Genomic DNA, 6,000 nt, shown 5'->3' on the forward strand with positions numbered 1-6,000 from the left:
GTAAAATCCTATAGGAACAACAAAACCCAAACCTACAACCCCTTTTAACAACAGAAGAGAGGAAGCAACACAGCTAAGCCTCATCTAACCATCCAGGCACAGAACAAGTGCAATGAAGACCCTTCTTTGCAAGTCTGAACTTTCTCCACAGAGCCCGATTTGATTGTTCTTGGTCTGCTCCACTAATAAGAACGAATTTACTCAACTTTCTGATGCCCCAGTTTCCTGAATGTCTATCTAAAAGTTGGAGACAGGATTAGGACTGGAATTCAAGTTATTGAGGATGCTTAATAAAAGGAAAAAGCAATTTGAAAATGGAAAGCCACATTCAAACTCTTATTAATAATTGTGTCTCTGCTGAGCACATGTAGAGACAGATAATTAGATTCATATAAAGAGTGATCTCTAATTGGATCCAGATGTGCAGGAGTCGACAGGCATCCACTAAAGGGAAACTGTACAAAATAACGAAGAAACAAATGGAATTGCAAGGCGGAAGTTTATGAGGAATGATAGGCTGAATGACTAGAAAGCCTTTCAGGCAGCTTTTAGTCACACACTTGAAGAAATTTATTGTTGCACTCAGCATTATTACAAAGCAGTGTTGTCAAAAACCAATGGTGCCCCCTGAAGAAAGAATACAGTGTGGGATGAGACATCCTCAGAAACCACATTTTACAGATTGTAATGATTCTACAGATGCCACTCTTTTTACTCATCAGTTCTGTTTAATATTAATCCTGTGGCCTTAAAACCCAAGCTATATCATGTTTTTATCTCCAGTTCATGTCTGTGTTAAGTGGGGAAACTGTGTAAACACTGCTAAAAATCAACCCTATCTCCACTCAGTGGTGAAGGTCTATATAGATGTTTGTTCAAAAGCATCTCTTTAATCCATGAGTAATCATAACCAGGTTTTGGAAGGAGACATCAGTCACATCAAGACTAGCCCCACATGGCAACAGAAACAATGAATGCAAATAAAGACAGACTCCCGACAAGATGGTTTACTGGAGAGATCAGACATAGCTCTCTTCTACAAAGCTAGGAAAAAGCAAAGGACAAGTAACCTCTTTTCAGCTAGAATATTAGAAGAAAACACTGGAATGTAGATTCATGAATCAGAAAAGTTATGAAGCATGAAGTTACGGAATATTTATATCAAAAAGAATTTTACAACAACCATCTTATTGCCCCAGTTGAGATTAGCGTAAAGCCGGGAGAGTCTCCCCACTCTGACGAAAAGGTAAACAGGAGACTCATAGAAATTCCCAGTCCAGGCAAGAACACTAGAAGTTTTGACTGCTGGGAAATACTACAGCATCCTTGAAGGCCCTGAGGCAAACCTGGGAAGCTTCCAAAGAGTACAGCCACGCACTGCTCAAGAGCAGATCCCAGTCCACACTGTGCCTCCCTTACACAACTGGATGCCGCACAGCACCATTTTGAGTCCAAGCCCATCCGAAGCCTGCAAAGACTGACAGGTGTCCTGATAGTTGGTCATTCATACAGCGTGTAACCCATCCAAGACCAAGGGAACAAGCTCCTATATGGCTTAAGAAAACTGATAGACCCTCCAGACCCATAGCCACACAGACCTTACCAAGGCCTGCTGGAAAACCCACCCCTGTAGATATCACAAACACTGATTGGCAAAAACAACTTTTCCACTAAATATAGAGCTAAATCTTTGAGCACACAGGAATCATGAAAAGGCCGGACAGAGCAACATCTCTGGAGGAGTAAAAAAGTCATGTAGCTGTAGATGATAACAGGAGGGAAACTGATGGAATGTATAATGAATTCAAAACTGTGAGTCTAAGGAAATTCAATGATTTGCAAGAGAATAAAAATGAGTAGTGAAATTTGAAATAATTGATGATCTAAGTGAGAAATTCAGCAAAGAAACAGAGATTAACATTAGAAAGTGCCAAACATAAACATTGGAGATGAACAACTGACTAGATCAAGCAAAAAAAGATAAAAGGAAATAAAGGAAATTTTGAACTTGAAGTAGATCTTTTGAAATAAGCAAGTTATACAAAGGGAAAGAATGTGGAATGCAGCCTCAGAGGCTGAAGAATACTAGACTTTAGTAAACAAACAAACATTCTGAAGGAGCAGCAGAAACCGTCCTACTTCTTAGGGAAGAGATATACATCCAGATCTAGGAAGCTCAAAGGACTGCCAAAACAAATCTAAATAGAAAAATGCTGTCAAAGGCATGCTATATATAAACACTCAAAAGTCACAGAGAAATACTGAATCCTGAAAGGAGCAGTAAGAAATGCCATGTATAATCCCCGTCCGACTAGCTGCAGATTGCTCAGCTGAAACCTCAAAGCCAGCAAAAATGGGAAACTGTCAACCAAGAAAGTCACAATCCACAAAGCCACTTCCAAAAATGAGGGATACATGAAGTGTTTGAAGAGAAACAAAACCTCGGAATTTGTCTCCACCAGATTAGATTAAAAAAGCTTAAGTGAGCCCTGCTAGTAAATCAGCTACATTTAAAAAATGAAAGAAAGAAAGAAGAAAGAAAAGAAAGAAAGAAAGAAAGAAAGAAAGAAAGAAAGAAAGAAAGAAAGAAAGAAAGAAAGATCCACCCTCAATACATAAACAACCAAACCATGGAGACAAATCGCTAAAGAAAGAAAGAAAAAGAAAAACGGAAGGATATGAGCCAGGCGTGGTAGCCCATGCCTTTAATCCCAGCACTTGGGAGGCAGAGACAGGCGGATCTTTGTGAGTTCGAGGCCAGCCTGGTCTATATGGTGAGTTCCAGGACAGCTGGGGCTACAGGGAGACCCTGTCTCAGAAAAGACCAAAGAAAAAGAGAGAAAGGATATGAAGATGGAAACATTAAAACAACAGAAATAAGTCGTTACCTAATAATAAGAACCTTAAATGTTAAATGGGTTAAAGTCTTCCAAAAAATATGGACTGGGTAAATGTATAAAAACAAGATTCAATAGTATACTTTCTACTAGAAATTCATAGCCTAAAAAGTACAAATAAACTAAAGTGAGATGATGGAATAATCTATACAACACAAGAAGAAACAGAAAGTGACCACAGAGATCAATGCTTATATTACACAAAACACACTTTAAGCCCAATATTATGAAACAAAAGTACAGAGATGGGGAGCTGCAGAGATGGATCAGCGGTTAAGAATACTGGGTTTGAATCCCAGCACCCATGTGTCAGCTAACAACCATTCATAACTCCAGTTCCAGGGAATCCAACATCCTCTTCTGGCAGGCATTGTATTACCTGGGTACACTTACATACATGCAGGCAATACACTCATACATATTAAATAAATAATAAATAAATAATAAATAAATAATAAGATGTGATCACTATATATGACTAGGCAATCAATTCAATAATAGAAAAATAACAATTAAAAATATATTTGAACATATGCCAAAATAGTCAACTACATAAAGCAAGCATTATAGGTCTAAAATGAGATATATTCACCAATAAAACAGTATTTGAGGACTTCAATATCTGTCTTGTCAAAGGGTAGATCATGAAAGCAAATATTCAACAACAACAACAAAATGTCTGAATTAAACTCTGCAGTAAACAGAATGGACCTAAGAGCATTTTTATGTCTCATCTAACAGCTACATATGTTGGTCTAGAAAACAAGTCTCAACAAATTCAAAATATCAAAATCATAGCATGTGATCTCTTTGACCATGAAGAGTAAAGCTAGAATTCAGAGGAACTTAGATACTACACAAGTGCATGGAAACCAAGAAAAATGTACCCTAATGAGTAATGCATCAATGGAGAAATCAGAAGGGAAACCGAAAAGGATCAAAAAAGAAAAAAAAAAAAAAAAAAAAAAGAAAGAAAATAGAGATACAACATCTCAAAAATCTATGGGTATAACAAATTCAGCACTAAAAGGGAAATTTACTACATCCAGTGACAATACACACACACACACACACACACACACACACACGCTCAGAGTAGCTGCACATATGAACCTACAATGTTTATGACAGCATACACAAGATCTGTGAAACTCCAAGCAGATAGGATCTAGCATGGATGATGAGATGGGCAGGAAGTCCCAGCCCTAGCTGAAGATCTATGGGCAACTGATAGATGCCAGGAGAGGGAGAGTCAGTTTTCCTTACCGGTGTGATGCCTGGTAAGTTGACCAGACTCCAAGAGATAGATTCATACCCAACGGCACTTAGGAAACACAGATTAGATTTGATAGGTCGCACGAAAGCAGATAATAATAATAGAGGACATGAAGTCAGCCAGGGTTAGCACAATAGTGGTGGAAAATGGAGAGGAGGTCTGACTATGATCAAAATAGATTGTATGAAATTCTCAATTCAAAAACAATATTTTTAAGCAATAACAATGAACTGGAGAAGCAAGAAAACAATATTTAAAAGTAGTAGAAAGAAAGAAATAGCAAATATCAGAGTGAAATAAAAGAGAGACTTCAAAATAACAAAGATCAACAAAACAGAGAATTGCTTTTTCAACAAGAAAAAGCTGATACACCTTTAACTACATAAAACAAATAAGCACAAAAGAGGAAAAGAGAAAAATCAAAGTAAAATCAGAGACGAAACAGTAGCTATTACGATTGGGTGATGGGCAAAGGAGGGAGGTGCAGAGAGGGGAGCAGATCTAAATACTATCAAATAATAGTGTATGAAAATCACAAAAAATTAAAAAATACAAAAGAGGGGCTGGAGAGATGGCTCAGTGGTTGAGAGCACTAGCTGCTCTTACAGAGGACCTGGGTTCGAACTCTAACACCCACATGGAGGCTAACAACCATCTGTAACTCCAGTTCCAGGGTAACCTTATGCCCTCTTTTGAGCTTCATAGGCATTGCATGATACAGGCGCACTTACATACATGCAGGCAAATATATTCATACATATAAAATAAAAAATTTTTAAAAGAAAGACAAAGGATTATTATGGACTATTATGAGGAACTAAAGTGTAACAAATTGAAATCCTGCAAAATGGAGAAATTTCAGAATCTACCTACTGGAACTGCACTCTGAAACACAGAAAGTCCAAACCAAAAATACAATGAATAATGAGACTGAAAGAATAATAAAATGGAAAAATAATAAAATCTCTCCAAACAAAGAAAAATTCAAAGCTCAGAACTAGATAGTTTCAGTTGGAATACTATCAAACATTTAAAGAAGAACTAATAGCAATGTTTCTCAAACTCTTCTAAACAAGTGAAAGGGAGAGATTCTAAGATCTATAAGATCAGCATAATCTTGACAACAAAAGCGCACAAGGACACAACAATATTAGAACAACATTCCTGGTGAGCACAGATGCAAAAATACTCAACAAAATACTAGCAAACTAAATTCAATAGCACATCAGAAAGATCATACATCTTGAGCAAGTGATATTTATTCTAGGATACAAAGATTGCACACACAAAAAAATGCCAATCAACAGATATAACACATCCCATCAACAGAACAAAAAACAGATAATCATAAGAAATGCAGATAAAACATTTAATAATTACAATATCCTTTCAAGCTAAATACTGGACAAATACAGTGTGGTGGTTTGAATGAAACTTTTCCCCACAGGCTCTAAGTATTTGAACATTTTGTTCCCAGTTGGTGGTGCTGTTTTGGGAGGTATGGCCTTGGTGAAGAAGTACATCACTTGGGGAGCTTTGAGCATTCCTAAGCCTTGCCAGATTTCCAGTCTCTCTCTGCTTCCTGTGTGTTGGGGAACCCTGCTGTTAAGGTCAGCTCTTTTCTCAGCAGGGGCTTCCTGCCTGACTTACCTGGAAACTGCCTCCAAGCACAGCATGAATGCCTGACCTTATTCAGAACATGACCTTTGGCATAGTTACCTGGAGTAAAAACCACCCCCAGGTTTTTTCTATATGATAATTAGGCATTTCCCCATAGTCAGATGATAGGATCCCCTGCCACATGTAAATAAAGCATGCTATGAGCAC

This window comes from Nannospalax galili, unplaced genomic scaffold, assembly GCF_000622305.1.
Source record: "Nannospalax galili isolate Female #2095 unplaced genomic scaffold, S.galili_v1.0 scaffold9, whole genome shotgun sequence".
NCBI classification, from domain to species: Eukaryota; Metazoa; Chordata; class Mammalia; order Rodentia; family Spalacidae; genus Nannospalax; species Nannospalax galili.